This window comes from Lissotriton vulgaris, chromosome 10 (genome assembly GCF_964263255.1).
Source record: "Lissotriton vulgaris chromosome 10, aLisVul1.2, whole genome shotgun sequence".
Lineage (NCBI taxonomy): Eukaryota > Metazoa > Chordata > Amphibia > Caudata > Salamandridae > Lissotriton > Lissotriton vulgaris.
In genome coordinates, this window is record NC_141698.1 from 136,163,162 (window position 1) to 136,186,838 (window position 23,677).

General features: G+C 44.6%; 1 protein-coding gene across 3 annotated transcripts in view; it reads left to right on the top strand.

The window, feature by feature from the left end:
• Positions 1-2,473: 2,473 nt before the first annotated feature.
• The window catches only part of EPN2 (epsin 2), a 475,186-nt gene continuing 453,982 nt past the window's right edge, over positions 2,474-23,677 (top strand). For 2 of the 3 annotated variants that reach the window (XM_086940721.1, XM_086940718.1), the window contains exon 1: positions 2,474-2,667. The gene's annotated coding sequence lies outside the window, so the exon portion shown is untranslated. The remainder of the gene's footprint in view (positions 2,668-23,677) is intronic. The other variant, XM_086940720.1, reaches the window with a different exon arrangement.

The window sequence follows — 23,677 nt, forward strand, 5'->3', positions numbered from 1 at the left end:
TGACTTTGGACTTGACAAGAACAGGAAATGATACATCTTGACTACAATTATTTGGGCTCAAAAGGCCTCTCGCTGGAAAAGAGGCGAGAGTGAATTGACGTGGGAGGAGAGTGGGGTGGGACCAGTTAGAGAACACATATGAAAGTTAATTTGTGGAGCATTTTTAACAATACATTTTTTTTTTCCTTTTTATCCACAAAAAATAGACATTTTCAGAAAACACAGGATTAATCACACTGATTTTTTTTCAATACAGTGTTGCACACTTATCGTTTGCATAGTTTACTCATAATACCTTGTTGGTCCGCATTCCTTTATATTTGTTTACTTTGTTTAAAGTTCAGTTTGTATGATCACACTTTGGTATGTATTTATTGTTGAAGTTAGATGGTCGCTTGAGTAGACATCTAAAGATGTTTTTGTAAGGTCACAGGCCAGAAAAGAGCTGGGCTTAAGTGGAACTAAATGATAACTAACAAATGCATGCCATGCTGCTGTCATAGAGCAACAACGGTTGACTGGTGAGTCTCACTTCACCTCATTGTCTCTTTGTACCCTCAAATGCCATTCACTACTACTAATATTAGAAGTGAAAGTTGTCAGAGAGGAAATTCTAGAAGAACAAGAAGATGCCTCCTCATATAAACTAGAAAAATCAAAGGTCTAAGAAAAGTATTGTGGCCACTTTTATCAGTGACAATAGAAGTGTAACAGAGGGTGGCTGATTCATTATTGTGCTGTCACCAGGATTATCAAGTAGCACAACTCTCACCCTCACAAAGGTGGGATGTATGTCTGGCTGGAGTCCGCGCCTTGACACAATCAGGGCTTACCCGACTGGTGCTGGTCCACTTTTGGAAGCATCAAAGAGGACAGAAGCATGAACTTCTACTCAAAATTGTGGTGTCCATAAGGCTAGCAGGAGTGGATGGAACTAAAGCATGTCAAGATTGTGTAGTTTCTGCTCAGGCTGCCAACCTTGATTGCTGCTCCACTTTTTTCTTTGCTGATTAGTCGAATTTGCAGTGTAGTGGGCAATATCCCAAGATTAAGGGACCTGCTCTGATTACCCTAGTTTTTTGTGTACACATACACAGTTCTAGCCTTGACCTCTATGGCTGCCTATATATGATATAGCGTCCATGCACCTTTAAGTGGACTACCTATAACACAAACAATCCAGATAAATCCCTGAATCTAGCATTATATAATCTGTTAAAACAGAGAAGGACCCCACTCTCCAAAGGGGCAGGGTACCACAACTAGACTATCAAGGCATATAAAATGTACTCCCTTTGGATAAATCTCATTGGATTTTACAATCCACTCCCATTACACTCACAGTCACACCACATATTTCCCACATTGATGTCCCCAGGGAAATAAGTGGTATGATTGTGAGGGTAATGTGAGTTGATTGTAAGATCCAATTAGATATATCCAAAGGGAGTTCGTTTTATATGACTTGATGGTCTAGCATTATATTAACCATGAAACATGGGAAAGGACCGCAGAGTAAATTATAATCGCCTAGATATTACAATAATGTTTTGCTCATCAATCTCTCACACTTCATCCTCCAAGACAAGACACATATATATATATATATATATATATGTATATATATCCACCACATGTTGCCCTAAGTGGAGCCGCCACACAAGGAAGGGTTACCGCTCTCGATGCCACAGGCAGTAGGCTGTTCACCATGTTACAGTCCCTTACAACAGCCATACACGTTTCGAGCTTAAGAGCTCTTGATCACTGGCAAGCACGATGACACTGAGCCGATACATTTTGAACTGATTTATTTCTATCATATTTATATATATATATATATATATATATATATATATATATATATATATATATATATATATATATATATATATATAGACACAGATAAGCGGATATGGCTATTGTTATATTATTGTTATTTTTTAAAGATTAGAATTACAGTAGAATAACTGAATTGGAAACGACAGATGTCAAATCTCAGAACTTGTGCTTCGTTTTAGGACGTGTGCTTGAATGTCTTTTTCCAGGTGAACCTGACAAGATGTATTGTAGTGTTAATTAAGAACGGCTTGTGAAAATAAAATTTTGCTTCTGCTAATCATAGGTAACACTCAATAACTGCCAGTTACTCAAAGTGTATAGCGGTAAGACGTTTGCTGGGTCAAATGCTTCTTCTACACTGAGTTTTACAGTTGACTTGGTTGCTTATCCTTTCTGCTTTTCCAGTTGATTCGCTTATTTATCCTTTCTCTGCTTCAGAGTTAGTTCGCTTGTTTATCCTTTCTGTGCGTGCTGCGTTAGTCCTTCCTCTAAGCCCTTCGTGCTGTTGCTCATCCTCTTTCCAACGCACTTGGTTGCTCGTGTTTGGTCCCTCGGCTCTAATCCATGAAGCCCGGTTTAGTCCTTCCTCCCTGTTTATGCGGCCTCTTCTCCGCCATGTTGTGAGTTTACGCATGCGCACGCCCGTGGCCGTCTCGGAGGCTCGCCGATGTGCCGGAGGCGTTGTGAGCAGGAACGGCAGAGAAGGCAGCGAGCCGCACCCCCGCGCTGGAGTACGAGCCTACGCCCCGGCCAACGCCCGTCTCGCACCGTAGTCAAGTGCTGGGACCAGCTCAGCCGGCAACGGGAGGACTGCAAGCAAAGCTTCGGGTGAGTGCAGCCCGTGGGGAAAGGTGCCTGGGAGGACAGGGCGGCTCTCCAGTTGAGGGGGCTGGAGTGGAGCAGAGTGCGTAAACACGTACTGGGGACCTCTCTGTGTTTTCGGGGAAGCTCAACTGATTTGATATGTTGTTTTGTTGTTGGAGCATGTGTCGTGGGGTTCAAAAGACAGCTCGAGTGTTTTATTTCAGTGCTGATGGGCGCGCGCATGTGGTAGTCGCATATTTGAAGGTGGGGGGTGGTAATACTAAGGCTGGTGGTTGTGCATTGGGGAGGGATTGTTTCTTGTTCGTTCGTGTGATTTTGGCTGGAGACTGGTTGTTGGTGCATCATGGTATTTTGAAGTAAAATGTTTACTTTTTAATATTGCTAGTTAGTACTGGAGCTTACCTAGTTGCCTGTTTTGTTAGTACTTTCTATTTTGGCAGCGAAGAAAATCCAAGCACAGAAATGTCACATTGTGCAACAAGTGTGTTTATAGCAAGAGATGTGGATTGATGTTGGTTTAGGGGTAACGGTTGAGTTGTGGTTGCATATGTGGCAGTTTGGTGAATTGTATTATAAGTGTGTGGTGTATACGACGAGATCGTATTTGTGCTTTTCAGGAGTTTTATGCACTGGTGGTTGTTTGGGCGGGTTTGTCGCGATGGGACGGATGGTTATTCATTAAGTTAAAGGGATTTCTGTCTCGATATAGTACATTCTGTGGAAAATAGAGTTTGCAAGAGAATTCGCGCGTGTGGTGTTAAGTTTAAAAGACGAAGCTGTGTATTTCTATTGAAGTGATTTAATTGCGGATGGGCGAAGGCTGTTTTAGTGTGTCCTGCGTGACAGTGAGCAATCGAGGTATAGAAAACATCTGGGAGGTTGAGGAAATGTGCTTGCGGATAGATACCACACTGTCTTATGAATGGTTCACCAAAATACCAGCCGGGACTGTAACTCAGACAACTATTGGAAGATATTCTATTGTATACTTTGATTGTTCACAACTTGCAACATAATATCACACTAGAGCAATACGATTCCGCCTCTCATCTGAAATGTAAACAAATGTAACACGTGGCAGTCTTGCTCACTAGCTTGTGGCCACAAACGGTTCAGTGGGTGCGCCTAAGGCATCCCAGAGCGCGAGGCTCGCACACAGACCTCTTCCGGAATTGCATGACATTGTGAAATTTTTGCGTGACACACCAGCTGATGCTTCCGTCTGGGCTTATCTCAGTGTTTGACATTCCCTTGCCAAAAACATGCATACCTAACGTTGTTCGTTTCGGTGTTTTGAGGACAAAAGGTTGGCATGTTAAACCATTTTCCTGCACGCCCAGATGGCCCTCAAAGGCCTCCCTGGTGAAGGGAAATGGACCGTTATGTAAACAATGCTTTCGGCTACGCTGTGTGCGCAGAAATGTGGACAGTACAGATATATCTTAGCCAAGTTCGCGCTATCTAAAACTTTATAAACAAACAAATAAATAAACGCTTCGGCATACATAATTGAAAGACGTATCGTTGCATTAATCCTATACTTCGTCGTTTGGGGGAATGCGGGTTTTGTATTGCCCAGCCCAGACCCCTACTCTTAACGTTTGCCTTTTAAAATTCCTAGTGTGCCCAGTATCATTTGCTTTGTGCTTTAAGTTCTTACTTTATTATGCCTGTTTAATGTACCGTAGTTATCAGGCTTTTACTTCGAAACTAACGTTTTCTTTTCTCAAACATGCCACTATTTGACTATTTTGGGAAAAAGACTTCATAGATGGACTGTGTTGCGCAGAGGAGACGTGTCAGAACGTCAGTGGTTGCAATCATATATTTTTAGGTCGAGCCTGGGCTGCTCGACCTAATGCCTCTGTGAGGCATGCTGTATTCAGATAGGGACTGGAAGCTCCACCCATTTTTCGCCCATGTTTTCAATTGGCTCCTGTCCTTTCTAAATCGTTTTTCATTCATGAATAAGCTTTGTAGTCCCTCCTTAGTAACGCCTTGTCAGCATTTGTAACCCCCCCTGAGGACTGGACTTTTTACTTGCGTTGTTACACGTCGGCTTTATTTACAGTCTGTGAGCACTATCTTTTTTAATGATTTTCCCCTATTCCACCCACAGTGTGCTTTCCTACAAAGCAGCACGCTGCCTGCTTTTATATTTTTATTATTAATGGTGACTGGTCCGCTTTAACTATAGCGACCCGCTTCTTTATTTATTTTATTTGCCACAGCTGTCCGCTTGAACTTAAGCGGCGCCTTCAGGAACCTTTGTTTTGTTTTATTTTTGGTGAAAGCGCCCCATACTGTGCTTTCATTTTAATTGTGGCCGCACCACTTTCATGAGGCACTGCTTGCCGTATTCAGCTTACAGCGAGCCTTGTCTAAAGAAAGGGGTACTGTAGCCGCGGCTCACTGTAAGCTGAATAGGGCAAGCAGCGTCTAAAGAAAGTGGTGCGGCAACCATTAAAGTGGTCTCGCTTTTGCGATAGTTTGAGCTATTGTCAATATAAATAACAATGCCTTTTATATATGTGTTGGTTTTTAAAACACAAAAAAGACCTTGTCATGTACAATTGCAGTAGATTAAACTCTTGCAAATGCGATACCTAATGCATTGCAAATGCTTGTATAATTATACATCCCATTATCCTTGCTTTGATTTTAAAATAATTGACTTCGAAATATACAATGTATGTATCAGACATGGAGTTTGCTATGCTTTGATTAGTACAGTGTTAATTTAGCCTTGTCAGTTTGGTTTGAAGATGTAGCACACTCAGGGGAGACTTAACTGACAGGTCATGATATCAAGTAGTAGGGTGGGTGGCCACAACCACGTTGACATATTCTAGCTTGCATAGTCCTTCCTATCTTAGACATGTCTGCATATTCAAACATTCTAGACTTCACGTTCTAACATACTAACGGAAACCTTGGTTGTTCAGTGTGTGGGATGTTGCGGTCATGAGATGCAACGTGTATGTGTCACGGTTTGTTTTATTGAAAGAAATATGTTGGAATTGTTGTAGATTGTTGCCTGGTGTCTAATACTGGGTGATTCATGTTGCTTTGGTGGTTTCTGAGTTGATTCAATTTGGAGTAGACTCTGTTAATGATATGGCCTTTGGTTTATGGTGTTGGCTGTCATGTGACATTTAATCTAACAGCAGGAATGGGTTGTGGATTTTGGTTTATTCGAAGAACTTTCAATGTTTGTGGCTTGAACTGTGATCTCAAAATACCGGGTCTGGCCTGATTTATAATTTTGTAGCCTTTTCCTAAAGTAACATACCAGGGTTTACTTTGGGGACAAAACATGTAATCAGTAGGTTGAAGAATCACTGCTGACGTATGTTAGGCCTCAATGTCATTGGGTTGAAACCTAGTAACACCTAGCTACGCCTTTCCTAATTTGGTTACAAACGATACCATTGAGCTGGTCGTGCATGTATGGCCCAGTGAAGCTACAAATTTCAGGTACAAATGCAATTTATAAATGTTGTTTTGAATGTTACTGTTACATAGTGGTATACGTTAGTTTAGGGAAGATAGAAAATCGATGCTAGGCTTGGTAAGTTTTTTTGTTTCATGCTGGTAGCATGTGGTTGTGATTCTTATACAGTTTGATTTGGAATGTTGACTTCATAATTTTGTTTGGTTCTTGGTGCATCTAACTTGATATGCTACCTGGGCATTGATTTTTGTTTTTGGTTTGCAGCATAATGGTGACGGTGAGGTTTGCTTTAGGAAGAATGAATAGGTTGAGGATTGCTGTTGGACTGGGAGCATGAAACACGTGACGTGAAGTGTAACACTTTTTCACTGGATCTGATATACAGTCTGGTGTGTGTGGGATTCATGGAAGAATGCAAATTATCAGATTCATTTTGTTTGAGCATGTGTATTCCGGATATTGTTTTTAGCAGTGTGTTTGTATTTTTGTTATACTTATTGTATGGTATCTTTTAACCCCTCCCCTGCTGGTGACGGAACCACTCTGTCATCAGCCGCGGTCGCGCTGTGCTGATGACGGAGCGGTTCCGTCACGGCCCGCGCGGCACACCTGTGCGGCGCGGATTCTGCGCCTGCGCTGAGCGTTCCATTGAGCGGGTGGGGCTGTGACTGAACCGCTCCGTCATGAGCCCAGCGCAACTTCGGCTGGTGACGGAGCGGTTCCGTCACCAGCATGGGCGCGCCGCGCCCCCTTAGCACTGCGGGGGAATAGCCGCCGCAGTGAAGGGGTTAACAATTAAATGATGTGTTTTTAAAGTATTGTGCCTTACTACAATAATTATTAGAAGTGATTCATTGATTTCCTAATCTTGATTAGTTTCAATAGATTTGTATTTTACTGGCAGGTTGGCTAGATTTTCAAGCTTGCAAGTGTGACTAATGTTTGTTTACAGAACAGTATTTTTTATGAACTTTTTATCTTTATTACTTCTGAGCGATACAATAAAGAAGCACAGTCAATGTACGTATATACGAGTTGCTTGTCTAAACATTACATAAAGATAACATTGGAGGAATGAGCAGGATGACGTGATGGTTTAGGGTGTGGTAGTTTCTGCTGTTGCTTAAGTAAAGTAACGAGTTAAAGAAAGAGGTGAGGATAATTTGGCTCCTTAAGGATGTAAAAAGATGGAGAATATAATAAAGATGGAAAGCACAAGTTCCTTTGTTTGGGGACATGGTTAGGAGAAGACCGGTAGGTTTAGGAATACCTTGGGTGTGGGAAGTTGTGTGGTTGTATGCAGTACGGTCGAATGATCATTAGAAAGAAAATGTGCAAATGATGATGAACAGGCGGAGATGCTGAGCAAGAGCAGCTACCTGTCCACATCGCAGTGCGTTGTCCTAAATGTCCAGCATGAAAAGTTTGCCTTCTATCCAAGTCTCTAAAATCCTAACTCTCACTATAATGGATCAAAGTGTTAACAAAAGGCCAGGTTGCCAGTATTCCCTGTCATTTACTTATGGAACATCAACTTGGAGAACTCTTTCGAAGTCATGCAATGCTCTATAATGCTTTGCAGCCAACTCTCTAATTGCGCACCAAACTTACAGTTGAACCTTTGAAAATCATGAAACCAGCAACAATGTTACTTAGAAGAACCCACTAGAAATCAATTTTAGGCCAAACTATGTAAGTACATTACAGGTTTAAATCTTGTTTGATGAGCTACCTATAATTTGGATTTGCTAAGGCAGACAAAACCAAGAAACCTCTGCTACAGAAGGGCATTTGTATTTTTTAAAGTGACTTTGTTGTACACCCTTAATAGCGTGGCCTCATTGTCTCCTCTACCGCTTGATATGATCAGGTGCACATTGTGTTTGTAAATTATTTTTAACATGCTCTTTTTTGTGCGGTAATACATTCCTCAGAATAATTCTTACAAGACCAGTCTCCCTAAATCACACTCTGTTAGTTGATAAATTATACAAGCGCTGTTAATTGGAAATGATCTTGCTTATGATTCAGACAGAACAACATCCCAAGGGTGTTTGAAAAGGAACTGGATTCACAAAACTGTTGAAAAGGGAACTCGCCCTGCACCTTTGTCAGTTTGGAACCCTGGAGCGCTTTAAATTGTGGACTGGAACTCGTGCCTACCTGAGAGATGTGCTTCCATTTGTACCCACCACTGTGGCTCTCCTACCGTTAACCTCTCTTGTTTCTAAATCTGTGTGGGCTAAGGCAGAGCTGTAAAGTCTGCTAACAAGGAAGCTCAACCTGCACTTTGCATTTTTTAGGGGTCTGAATGCACTCTGGACTGGAACTGGTGGAAGTGTGACGTGAGAAACCAGAATCGGCAAAACCAATCGGTTTTGCCAATGCAAGATCTGTTGGCTTTGTAAGTGTTTTTAGGTCTCGACTATTTATCACTTAAGTGATAAATGGATGAGAGTATTGAGGGCCAAATAAGCTTTGCAACCAACGGCGGATTTGCCACAGTGCATGTGCTCCGTGCGCGTTCACAAACCAGCTACGACACAAACCACCATCTGTCTCTCAGTGCCTCACACACTTCAAAGGCTCCACTCCCCGCCCCCCCGCCTGCACTTCGCACTCTCCGATTTCCCCTCCCACCTCCCACGGCCGCTCTTCCTATTCACGCGCTCGTTACCATTTGCCCCCGAGCCGCATTTCCCCCCCCCAATCACAGCAATGCCAAGAGCTTGTTGTGCAAGCAAGCAGCATGCCACGTTTACTAATTTCATGCTTCCAAATACACTGCAAGTGTTAAAAGGTTCACAAAAAACCTTCTTGACGAAAACATTTCTGAAGCATTATTACTAGCACTATGTCTGCTTTTAAAAAAGGCGTGCACCTTATACCACGTGTGTTCGTGTGCTTTAAGAGACTACCATTTAATGCGGTGATACCCTTTTACCTGTGTTTTGTACCTTTTGTAGCATGCACTCGTCACTGTTCTTTTGTAACACACTTTTTGCTACCTCTTATATTTTGTTTGCTTTTAATACTTGCACAAGTGGCACCATTGCCTACATAACGTACTGTATGTACAATAAACAGCAAATATTAAAATTGCATTAATCTTCATGCAATCTGCTTAAACACTTAGTCACGTACTGCATGGCAGTAAGCCTCACCACAATCCGCTTCAGATGCACTTTGTCACATACTGCCTTGTGTTAAGCTTCTTGATAATGTCATTCAAATACAATAGGAGCCCCTTGCCTAATTTCACCACGATGACTTTGTAAACCCGCATTTAAGCATTTATTTGCGATGTTTACATTGACTTTTGCAAATGTGTTTTGCAGAACATAGATAAGCTGCAGACGCCTTTAGTTTGCTGCTTTTGCTGACGCATGATGACGACGGTGGGGGTGACGCATGGGCAAAGGTGGTTTTAGTTCTGTGCATGGTAGGGGCAGGAGTTCTTTTCACAAGTTCCACTCTCTACAGTCAACTCCTTCCACGTGCCTACCTATCTTAGACTTCGCACTTAACAGCCTAGTGCTCGTCCACCTCCTTCTGCTGTTATTAACGCCATACCAACTCTGCCCCGTCCGTACGCACACCACTATCTAGTAATAATCTTACACTGTATACAAAACATCTAACGCACATAATTAACAGCTCACACCCCCCACTTGCATCCAGACAAACTCGTAAAGTCAGCTCCGTCATGCAGCTTTGCAATGTCTTTGCCCGTGTACAGCACATAGTCTCTTGCCTCTCAAACAGCGCTGCTATTCTTGCCACAAAAGCTTTGCTTTTGCATTACGTACGTCTGCTATTGTTCACTCTGAATACTCACACTATTAATTATTAACTACGTAATGAATGCACTTTTCACCATCTTTACCGTGTGCTCAAAGAAACGTTCTCACGTATCCCATAATAACTCTGCAGTACCTGTATTTATCTGTTAACATTGCAAAAGTATGCATGACACAAACTAGCCCGTAAAGTGTCTTCTTTCCCAAAAGTAACTGCACAGTCCAAATCTTGATCAGCATTTCATCAGTAACAATACTTCAAAAGTAAAATCACACCCTTCCTCCCATTACTTAACAAAACCGCATATACAGCAACACAAACATATGTCTCTCGTGCTTCCTTGCTACTGCACTTTTGCCATAAGGTACACCTCCAGCTTACAGCAACTTTGTTCTACCGCTACGTCATCTTCAACAACGCCTCCCCCCTCCCTCCCCGCCATCCTTTCTTTTCATTCCCCCTCACACTCCAGTACACCTTGCTCATAACTTTCTTCTGTAGTGTAAACGCTATTGTCACCTCTACAACACGCCATCTGAAACATACACTTTTAGCTACAAGCATGAACACCTTCTCTACTTTTACAGCATCATGCGCTCCTCAGCAACAGCACCCTATCCTTAGCATTCACCAAGCAGCTAAGACTTCCCAAAACATCTGTCTTTTATCATGTCGCTCAGCATGACCCTCTCTAGCAAACTCCAGCAATACTCTCTTCCTGCATGTCTAGCAAGCCTAACACTACTCGCAAACTTTTATAGCTGCTTCGCATCACCGCCTGACCCCTTTCATGTCCTTCAGCCACCAACACCAAACGCACGCTAGCACCAACTCGCCTAATGAAACAGCACACCTTCTAATTCTACTCTCCCTGGCCACTATCTCTACATGCCCTTCTTTATTAGGTCTCGCCTCTCAATGCGCATGCGCATTGAGCAGAGCGAGACTATAGGGCTTTAAACATACTTTACCCAACTGGCGATTTGGTGCTGTGCCCTTGGCTTATAGGTCAATGCGCAAGCGCATTGATCTAAAATGCGCGTGCACAGCATCAAATCGCCAGCCATCTGTTGCCCAGCTTGGTGCCGCTCCACCCCTCTGCCGGATCAAAGGCTTTCACGGCCGGCCGGCCGTGCTTTCAGTTTCACGGCCGCTCGGCCGGCCGTGTCTCCTTATTTAACTTGTTTATTTTTTCTTCTCGTTTCTCCTCTTTCCCTCCTCTCCGGCGTCGCACAGCTTAAAGGGTGGAAGTCCGCACAGTCGTAGCCGCTCAGCCCATTCACGTCGGCCGTTTCTTTTTAGACTTTCATTCGGTGAGTTGTGACAGAGTCCTTGGGTACAGTGAAAGGCATGAGCAAGCTGTTTTGCTTGAATAGGGGCTGTCCGGTCCTTCCTTGCCACGGCGGCAGCTTTTGCCTCCATCTTTTTCCCCAATCCGTCTTTCTTGCCCTGCTTTGAGTTAAAGTCTGATTTGGAAAAAGAAGTGCTGATCCCCAAAAATTGAAGCCGGTGTTCACCACCCGCACAAATTAAGCATTTTATCGAAGTTGTCCCTGAAGTGTTGTATGATGTAATATTATGTATTTGCCGCGCTGCAGTGACTCGGAGATCTCACACAGCTGCTGCCGCACTTCCCACCGCGTAGAGTATCTTGCGAGAAAGGGGTTCACGGTGACCTGCCCCAGAGCCAAAGCTTCCGGGGCGCACACAATCGATGGAAGGTCTCTCCATCCGCTTGTCTCGCTTTTAACCCACACTTCGGGTTCTGAATAACATCCTTTATTATGTTACCCCAGGACTGTACGCTAAATAAATCCAAATTCAGGTAGTTCTAACATAGAGTCTGGTTTTACTCTTTTAGCAAATATTGGCATTTGGTGGCTATTAAAAAGGCCTACGCATCCTTCTAAAATGCGTAGATGTATTAATAGGAAGGTAGAAATAGAAACACAACTCAAATTAGTAGTAATTCATGTAAGAGTTCTTGGCACAGTTTTGTAGCTTCGAAGCACTATAGGTAGCAGAGGTTTCAGGCTTGCTGCGCTCATTTGCTTCAGTTTTGTGCTTCCTTTCACAAATACCGTGAAACTGGACGTAACATGTTCAATGCAACCGTCCACCGAGACAAATACATAATTTCACTAGTGCAAAAGAACCGCACTTGCAGGGGCAGGCAGGCTACACTCGTCCCTTCACAGTGTAAGCAGGTGTGCCCGTGTATTGTTCAAGGTGCGAAGGCTTGTTCCAACCCCTGCGGTGACCTTTCTTCGCTCGTGACCTTTATCCCCTGCTGCAGCCACGAGGGGACCCCTGCACAGGCCTTTAATTGGCTCCCTTCCTGGCCATTGTCTGTGCACTGGCTGCCAAGGGCCGGGCTCGCTGTCACTTGACACCTCTTTTCGGAAAGGGCACGGCACCTGCGGGCTCTGGGGGGCTCATGGTGAAACATCTGTCCCTCCCCCAAGTGATTGCACAGGTCACTGCTTTTCAACATGGATGCCACTGCCATGCTTATTTTTTGAAGATTATACAAGTGACATCATATGGATGTGCATTTATCTGAGTTTATAACCGCGTTTGGCCAAAACAACCCTGTGATATGTATTAGAGCTCTCCTCACTAAAAAGAATAACACAAAACGTAAACACATCAAATGAGATTCGAAGTGAATGGAGCCCGAAAGCACATGGAGCAGCAATTAGCGCGCCTACACACAAGTCCTCTCTGTACTGTTTACCGAGTCTCTGTTGCACACAGTTGGGAAACGCAGATGGTGAAAAATAAAGACCCTTTTATACCAGTAGCCCAACGTGGTAGTCTGGTTTTCTGAAGTCTCTTTCCCGGAATCAGTGGCTTGTACATTGATGGCAGCTTCCCATGGCATCCCATGTTTGGTGCCGACACGGTTCGAAGACGGCTGTAATGCCAGAAACCGGTCCCCGGGAGCTTGTTTCCTTCCCAGTGTAAGAATTGGCTTTTGTAGTTTGGTTTGCCCTGTTCCCATCATGCACTGGGACATACACGGAACCGGGCCCGGGAAGAGCTGCACTCGCTTGTCGCTTCGTGGAAACGCCGCACACGGCTTACGATACGAATTATATTTGGAACCGCACCAGGTTTTCCGACAACAGAATTGATACTGCACGCTCTCTGACCACAGAAGCTTCGATAGTTTGGTGAAAGACACCGAGTGATTCCGAGCCCGTCCTAAAACGCATATGCTGTTTAAATATATATATATGGACTTTCACCGCTTCTGGACGCACTCACACCAGTGCTACTAGGGAATTATCACCAGCTAAGCGACCTTCGGATGTTGACACGGCCGTCTAGCCCTGAGGAATCGCGAAGGCGATGAAACACGTGTCGGCTGGCTGTAATCTTCATTAAAGACTCCAAGATTTAATCATCTTGTGGAACTTGTTAACTTCTGTCAATTGGTGTTCTGGAACATGCTTGTATATTGTCACTGTACAAAACGTCTTTACTTTACAGAGTGCTGCGGCAAACCGTTTATTTGTTAGGAGTAGTTTCCTTACTCTTAGGAGTGGTTTGGGTTTGTCCACTCGCCGTACAGCACCTAAGAAATTCTTGTTTTCTGAAACTTTATGCGTATGAACAGGCAGTGCACCCTCTTACTGATTCAAAAACCTTCGTTCTTCTGGTCCCCGGGAGCTTGTTTCCTTCCCAGTGTAAGAATTGGCTTTTGTAGTTTGGTTTGCCCTAAATATTTTTGTCCACCCTAAGCGTGGAAGGGTATTCTCAGATGTGAGACCCTTGCTCATTGCACCATCAGGATTCAAGCAAACCGGGCCGAAGACGGCTGTAATGCCAGAAACCGGTCCCCGGGAGCTTGTTTCCTTCCCAGTGTAAGAATTGGCTTTTGTAGTTTGGTTTGCCCTGTTCCCATCATGCACTGGGACAGGAACAGACTCATTTGCATACAGCCAGGTTCTGAAACTGGGATGGTGCAGTGAGCTAAAAAACGGTGTTGGATCTAGCCCTGATCTTTTGACTGGGTGAGAGCTTTCTGCTTAATTCAGAGACTCTGTCCCTCACCACCCCTTGTTGTAAATATTTTTGTCCACCCTAAGCGTGGAAGGGTATTCTCAGATGTGAGACCCTTGCTCATTGCACCATCAGGATTCAAGCAAACCGGGCCGAAGACGGCTGTAATGCCAGAAACCGGTCCCCGGGAGCTTGTTTCCTTCCCAGTGTAAGAATTGGCTTTTGTAGTTTGGTTTGCCCTGTTCCCATCATGCACTGGGACAGGAACAGACTCATTTGCATACAGCCAGGTTCTGAAACTGGGATGGTGCAGTGAGCTAAAAAACGGTGTTGGATCTAGCCCTGATCTTTTGACTGGGTGAGAGCTTTCTGCTTAATTCAGAGACTCTGTCCCTCACCACCCCTTGTTGTAAATATATACGGTTCTTTAGCTGGCAGCTTGCGCATCACGACGGGTGTCTGTGAGCTCACACTGCCCACACTTTTCGGTATTCTTCCCGGTACCATGCGTTCTTAATGTTCGGTGTGTGATACAAATACAAAACCAAGGTTGGCTCAGGTGACACGCATGGGGCCATTTGGTGAATATTTTATTTCACAGAACTCCCTCAATGAGCTGCTTCCGACATCCATCATTCAACATCCACCCATGCATCGTTTCACCCAAGCATTCACCCACCCATTCACACTTTCATCCATCTACGTGTGTTGCCGGAACATAGACCATGGAGGAACTATTCCCCCCCCACCCCCCCATAGCCCCTGTGCTTGGTATCTGCTTCAGCGTCAAACGTTCAAAACAATACCTTTATTACATGTATTTGCTCTTTTCATAGCTGCAGGACTTGGTTCGGATGCGGTTTTATTAACTGAATGTTTTTCGCAACTCATGTCACTCTCCCACTGTGGATAAAGTGCAGAGAGTCGGCCCGGGTACCTGCACAGCTCGTTAACGGAAGGGTTTCACTTCGGTGTGACATTCCCATAGTTCAGCAAACTTAACGTGACATCTAGAGAGGTGCAGCGTCGCCAGCTCTGCAAAGCGCCTCTTATTATAAATTGTATCTGAAATTATCCAGTTTCTATAAATCCACCCATTCACATTTTCATCCATCTCCATGTGCTGCCACTCCTACCCATCCACCCTCGCATGCAGGCACGCCCATCCAACCATATTCATCCAAGTATACAGCTATCAACTGTAAACTTATCCATGCATCCATTCACCCACCCATTCACACTTGCATCCATCCATGTGTGCAGCTACCCCTACCCACCAACCCACCGCTGCATGCAGGCACGCCCATCCAACCATAAACTTATCCATGCATCCACCGCATTAATACTATGTGCATGTCCTCATACAACTGTCGTTTGTCACCATATGTATGAATGTGTGTGTGTGTGTGTGCATACTATTGCCTTTGACTAAAATAAGCTGGTCCTATTGGCTTTTCAATGCTTGTTTTATATAACACATTTGCCTTTAAAGCTCTCAGAAGAGCATAGATTCAGTTTAGAATGAGATACAGCCTCGTCATTCATATTCTTTGCCTTCACGAATTAAATAAACCCTTCATGAACAATAGAAAGACGAAGTCAGCAATATTCACTCGTTTAAAGTTCCTTAAGGGTTCACCCTGAACCAAGGAGTAGAAACAGCACAACTCACTTTGTTGTGCGCTCCGTGCTGCCAAGCCCACGGCCCCCCTCCCCTCCGACAAACTTTAAGAAATCCAGGAATGCTGCTGATTTCATCTGTCGTTAAGAGCCCTCAGCGTCTCAGAACCAGCTTGCTTTTTTTTAGTCATGCCATAAGTATGCGCTATATCCACATCCACCCCAATATCCACATCCACCACCACTTCCACCACATTCACCGCATCCACATTCACCGCATCCACCAACACCACCGCATCCACCAACACCACCGCATCCACCAACACCACCGCATCCACCAACACCACCGCATCCACCAACACCACCGCATCCACCAACACCACCGCATCCACCAACACCACCGCATCCACCAACACCACCAACACCGCCACATCCACCAACACCGCCACATCCACCAACACCGCCACAGCCACCACATCCACCAACACCGCCACAGCCACCACATCCACCAACATCGCCACATCCACCAACACCGCCACATCCACCAACACCGCCACATCCACCAACACCGCCACATCCACCAACACCGCCACATCCACCAACACCGCCACATCCACCAACACCGCCACATCCACCAACACCGCCACATCCACCAACACCGCCACATCCACCAACACCGCCACATCCACCAACACCGCCACATCCACCAACACCGCCACATCCACCAACACCGCCACATCCACCAACACCGCCACATCCACCAACACCGCCACATCCACCAACACCGCCACATCCACCAACACCGCCACATCCACCAACACCGCCACATCCACCAACACCGCCACATGCACCGCCACATGCACCGCCACATGCACCGCCACATGCACCGCCACATGCACCGCCACATGCACCGCCACATGCACCGCCACATGCACCGCCACATGCACCGCCACATGCACCGCCAACCCCACAGCCACAGCCACAGCCACAGCCACCGCCACATGCACAGCCACCGCCACATGCACAGCCACCGCCACATGCACAGCCACCGCCACATGCACAGCCACCGCCACATGCACAGCCACCGCCACATGCACAGCCACAGCCACATGCACCGCCACAGCCACCACATCCACAGCCACCACATCCACCACATCCACAGCCACCACATCCACCACATCCACAGCCACCACATCCACCACATCCACAGCCACCACATCCACCACATCCACAGCCACCACATCCACCACATCCACAGCCACCACATCCACCACATCCACAGCCACCACATCCACCACATCCACAGCCACCACATCCACCACATCGACAGCCACCACATCCACAGCCACCACATCCACCACATCCACAGCCACCACATCCACCACATCCACAGCCACCACATCCACCACATCCACAGCCACCACATCCACCACATCCAGCACCACCACATCCACCACATCCAGCACCACCACATCCACCACATCCACCACCACTTTCACCACATCCACCACCACCACATCCACCACCACTTTCACCACATCCACCACATCCACCACCACTTTCACCACATCTACCACATCCACCACCACCACATCCACCACCACTTTCACCACATCCACCACATCCACCACCACTTTCACCACATCTACCACATCCACCACCACCACATCCACCACCACTTTCACCACATCTACCACATCCACCACCACCACATCCACCACCACTTTCACCACATCTACCACATCCACCACATCCACCACCACCACATCCACCACCTTCGCAACCACCACCACCACATCTACCACCTTCGCAACCACCACCACCACATCTACCACCTTCGCAACCACCACCACCACATCTACCACCTTCGCAACCACCACCACCACCACATCCACCACCTTCGCAACCACCACCACCACATCCACCACCTTCGCAACCACCACATCACCACCACCACATCCACCATCACCATATCCCCCAGATCCACCACCACCACATCTATATGTGTGTGTGTGTCTGTGTGTGTGGCTCTGTGTTTGTGTAGGTGCAAATGCAATGTTCTTGGATTTTCGTCACAATAAAATACACTGAACATAATCTTCACAAAAGTTATTTACAAACGTTTAAGTTATTGCCATTATAAATTACAATAACTTTTATTTAAGTATTAATTATTTACAAAATTAAAAGCCATTATTATTTGTAATATCAATACATCTAAGTCACGTAAATGCAACACACATTGCGTTACAAATGCTATAGGTGTCACATTTGCGAAAGTTAAAACTATTGACATTGTAACTGACAAAGCTGTTAAATTTGCTATTTTCAAAACCAACACATAACTAAAAAAAGTGTCATTTACAATACCAAACGCTCAAACTTTCCTAATGCGAGACCTATTGCATTTCCAATGCTTGTTTCTCTTTCGATCTTATTCACGACAACTGCCTGCACAGCAACTGTGCCAACAACTCACATTGAAAAAAACAGTATGACAAGCTTATTATGCCTGTTATTGTATTACAAATGCGATAGGTGTCACATTTACAAAATGTTAAACTATTGCCAAACTAAATGACGAAACTATTCACTTTGCTAGTTTAGACTTGTTGTACATCAATGCAGACTGCTGTGCAATATTTCTTAAAGTTTATTTGCAGAGTTTTATATAGCACAAACGGATATCAGAGCGCTTTACATAGCACCAGTTGCCTTACATGAGGACACATTAATTATTTTTGCTAGGCACGGGGAGATTGTGATTTGCCCAGAATCACAGAATGTTCAGCGTCATTGCCGAGTCTCGAACCCAGTTCCCCAAATTCGAGGGCGACCTCCCTAGCCATTAGGCTAAAGGGAAAAAAGAAAAGAAAAACGGCCAGCATTGACTGCATCATATTGCTTTTATTTTTCTTAAAGCTGTGTTGCACAGCAGCTTGTGCTGCTGTGTAATATCTCTAAAAAAGATGAAACCAAGCCAGATAGCCCTCACATCTGCGCTATCTGTTTGGCTTTGTTTAATATTTTTGTGTGTTGGACAGGAGGGAGGGTGCGTGGAGAACCGTGAGGTGTGGGAAGCAATACAACAGACATCAGGGGGACAAGCAACATTCATTCGGGAGTTATGGGGGATCCAGCCGTAGATTCCTTAATGACCGTCCCATTCTCCTCGCTCTGCGTAATTAGTTTTCTTTTGTCTCCAAAATTTCATTATGGTCATTCACATACTGGAAAAAAAGAAGCTTCGAATGGTTATTTGACACAAGGGTGTCTTTTTTTTTTTAGCACATCGTTTCAATAAAAGTTTCTTTTTGTGGCTCCATGTTCTGAGCATGGAAAATAGTCATGGAAGAAACTGATGTCGGTGAGGGTGTTATATGGACTCTGTTGGCGCCACTCGGAGGAAGACGTTGATACGGAGTTGCTGAGGACCTCTACCGACGTGCTATGGGAAAAAACTTCTGTATTCAACCTCTCGCATAGGTGTGGATTCTAAAGTAAATAACTTGTGGCTAGATCCTGTCTATAACACATAATGTACTAGCAAAGGAAAGTAACTTATTCATTACAAATATTCCTTCGTAGAAATATGTCTCTCACAGTAGCCTTAACAACGCCTTAAAATGTTTTTGTATTGGCCAGGTGATTAAGGGTATGTAATAACAGTCTACCTGGCGTCATGCTATGTTGTGTCGTTATTGGTATTTAGCTACTCTGAATGTTTGAAAGTTCCTCTCCAGCCTCACTCTGGAATCCCTTCAGGCCCGAATGTTATGGATGAAGCTATCCTCCTGAACCCGACATTTTAGGCAGTCTCCTAGGGACCAATCCCATTGTATGTAGTTTGCTTCTATGGCAAGATGTCTAATAGTAAGTTTAAAGTACTTCCTATGATATGCCTGCCTGCAACAGCGATTTTAAATGATGTCTCTGACTTGTAAGCAAATAGATTACAGTCGGCGCTCAATTGGTAAAAATAAGTGGCAGGTGCCATCTAATGTTGGTGTGCCAAATACCAAGGCTGTTTATTCTTGATTCTACCTAATTCCACTTTCATCCACCACCAGACACTGCCTGCCTCCGTATCTCACTCTTAACAGCTTATTTGTCATCTCTGCCTTCTCCATTTGTCACTAGTTTTCTCTTCCTTCTTCTTATCTCTGTTTGTGTTTTTTTCCTTTCTCTTGGATTAAAGTCTTTTGAGGAAACCTAAATGCAGGTCCTCAAAAATGTGTACCTATGGGGCCCACCTGCAACCACCATCTCAGATTCAGCATGGAAAAGCAAAATAAAATATGAGGGTGATTATTATTTTATGATGAGAAATGTTGAAGCTAGTGTGAACACGTACAGTCCTGCTGAAGAAGAGAGTAAAATTACTCAGTACAAGGATGATTGCTGGATAATGCAGGTGACTACTGGTATCTGTGTCTTGTGAATGCAGACCCAGAGGCATTCTTTAGTTTGATTTTGAAATTAGAGGCGCTCCGTCCGATAGTCGCTTCGATGTCTGAGCACTCGCAGTGATGTCCCTGCTTTAAATAGCTACGTAACTCGGCTGCATAAATAAGTCATTATTGCACAAACGAAAAAACACAACACACTGAAGTTGTAGTTTGGACAACTGTGGAGGAGGCAGTTTATTAGGTGCATACTGGGTATCCCTAATATAAGACAAGGCCACAGTGTTAATTCCGCAATTAATTGCGAAGAAACAACTGGGAGTACTAATGGTGCTTCTGAAATATGCGTGCATGACTGTTAGCCCTATGCCTCTGAGGAGGGTGTTTTGGATCCGCCTTATGTTGGAGATCTTTATCGCTATTATACAATACATTAAAGAAAAATAATGAGTTGGGTCCCAGCGATATCCATGATATAGTAATAAAAAAAAGCCCTGATTTTAAAGGTAGTAAATGGCTACAGGAGAAAAACCCATAGACCAGGTTGAGATCTGGGTGAGTAAGCAAGAACTAGCAACAATGTCTCAACCGGTTTCAATGAGAGAGGCAAATATACATGTATGTACAAGACAATTCAAGAAGGAAAGGGGGAGACTCGTAAGTTTTTCAAAAGTAATCATGGCATCCTGTATTTGAAATAACAAAACAGTTATATCAGCACTGTGGGCATAAATAGCAAAGGCAACCCAAAAGGACTTTGTGCACCTTGTGCTCGTGACACATAAAAAGTGACGGCGCAAGTGCCAAGTGAGAGAACAGCGAAAGGCGCAAAGTGACATGGTGATAAAAAAATATATACAAGAATACATGGTTCAGCAAGAGTTGTTATTTACAGTGATGGATCATAGTTTAGACATTTCTATGAACCATATTTGAGTGTGCGCCGCAAATTGCGCTGATGAATTGGTCCACGGCTTTTCGATCCAATTTATTGTGGTGAATACAATTATTTACACGGCCGGAATTTCTATAGATATCAAAGAAGAGTTAATCCATAAAATGAGGAGCAGAGTCCGTGGTCTTCGAGTTTAAAGGGCTTTATTCCAGAACTCGAGTTAAGGGAGAGCTCCTTCACCAAGCGGGTTCAGGAGTAGTCTGATTTACTTGAAACATGACAGCACTTATATACATTACTTGCACAATCAAAAGAAGGAGTTCCCTGGGCATGATTAAATTATCCGTGATACAATCATACAGAAGACATAGCAGGCTTGTTTTCGTTTAAAGAATGACTTGAATCACATTTAGACATAGACAAACACATGGCATCAGGGTGATTGTGGTGACAAGTTACAGAGTTACTAGTGTCTGGGGACAGAGAATCGAGGCATTGTTACAGGGTCATTTCTGTCGGAAAGGGTAAAGAGAACGAGGCATTGTGTGCTCCTTACTTCCACACAAGGGCGGTGAGGTTTCACAATGGTATGTGTGTGCAGCTGGGGAGAAGGAGAATGGGCCGTAGTTAACTATTCTCTTCGTGTCTGTCTCGTGTACTTGATCAGTTTACTTCTTGATTGTTGACCCAACCCGTGGCTGCCCCCGCAAGCTGAGAGATCATTGATGAGCGAGAGCTGCTCGTTTCTTTGATAGAGTTAGGGAGGGGGGAGAATTTGATGAGGCAACCATCTAACTGACTCCGTTCTGTTTTAAGGAAAATATCGAACAGGACGGAAACCCGTAAGATACATGATGGCTGGCCATCATTCTTTGCATGTGCCAGTACAACGAAAAGAAGACAGGCAAGAGAAGGGGTATAACAGAATTCATACTTAAAGTGGGAAAAACCGCTTGCCTGGTCGGTGTTAGGGTGGATAGGGTGCATGATGGGACACCAGGAAGAAAAGAGAGTTTTTAGTCAACTTTTCACATTCCCGCCTTGTCCCATAGAAACCCTATTGCAGAAATTCTTAATCAATTTCTACGTTCATTAAGTCGTACACTTGTTCTTGCAACATGATCATTTCATTTTTCTTTCCTCTGTTTCGTGGACGAGGAGTACATATAGTGGCACACAACCCACAAAGGGCGGGGCCACACTAGACACAGAGGCAGCAAGTGAAAATAGTAGCCAAAACGAGGCCCAGGACTGTTAGTGCCTTCCACCCCCAGGTAGACAGGAGGTCCCACAACCAGCCGGTCAGGGACCATGTGCCAGTGTCCATATTCAAGTTATTGGATAGTACGTGGAGGCGGGATATAGCAGAGTAAACTGATGGGGCGTTGTCTGAAATAAATACACAGCAACTGGACCCTATTACCTTACACACACCACCACGGTCGGCTAACAGGACATCTAAAACTATACGGTGCTGCAGGGTCATGAGTCTGTCTGCAGCTACTTCAGCTGTGATGTTATTCAAGGCGCCAGTTGTTTCGTCTATGGCGGCCTGAACTACACGAGTTAATTGCCGGATGTGGCGACTGTTGGCCATGGGTCCCCAGAAAGGGAGGAAACCTTTGAAAAAATCTCCAGCTTCTTGTCCTGTAGTATCTTCTGCATCTATGACCCCCTTCGTTGTCTTCTAACTTGGGTCAGAGGGTCAATCAGGTGATAATCGGCAGGGGCTGTGTAAGTGGGTGGTAAAAGGAATGCGATGTAGCACTTTCCAGACCAGCCTTGAGGCAACCAAGTGCGGGCATGGGGTCCACAGATGAAATAGGTGTTTGGGGCAGTTACTATGGTCAGAAAATCGGGAGCGGGTAGTGTATATGTCCTATCACACTCGCTGTTCCCCATTATTTCTCCCTTTCCTTACCCCCTTATACAAAACAGGCCGGGTTGCGGTACTACCCAACCTCCTTGATCTGTCTGTCTTTGATTGACGGAAAACATTTCCCTGAAGGAAGCGATGTCATGGAACTGAGAGTAACTGATATTTTCGTGATCCTCGGCCCTTCCCCAGGTCACAGTAAGATCCACCATTTTAGAAACATCCTTTACTATTTTAGTCTTTACTTCGTTCCAATTACTTTTATTTTTCAATTTTGTCGGGGGAATGTTTCTGACTGAGGCAGAAAATATCATTGCTAATGCATAGGCAGACCCTGAATAACCGAATGGGAGGGAGAAAAAGGGCATTCCCTTTTGTACGGAATGTGGCATCAAGCCACAAACCCAACAGTTCGTCTTGTTGACCATGAGTTGGTGTTTATGGAGAGTGGAAATGAATGTATTATTTATAAATTCCTTTCTTCTGTCCTCGAGGTGTGGGTGAAGATCAACATGGGAATGCATAGTTACATTCTTTATAAGCGTGGAAGAGGGTGGAGGGAAAACTGTATATAAGATCCAACCCAGACAGGCCGCTAAACAGCAAACAAGTAACATTATTAATAAAAAAAATCGAGAACCTGCTATGCAGTAATTTCACATAATTAGTTCTTTTCAATTTGCGCATCATGTCATTACTCCTCATAGTGTCTTATTAATTAATACCCAAATGTATCTGTACACGAGACCAAAACGCTTCCAGTAGCCGCTTCACCAAGAGCTTGTTCCTGGACTTAGTTAGCCACCGGTTCGTTATGATCAGGTGTAATGTCTTTAGTCTATTTTTGGTGAGATCGCAGCCACGATCTGTATTCCTGCTGAGGAGTGAGTTCTGGAAGTGGTGAAATATTATTTATGTTCGGGGCATTTATAGCCGCAGGACAGGGCACATTG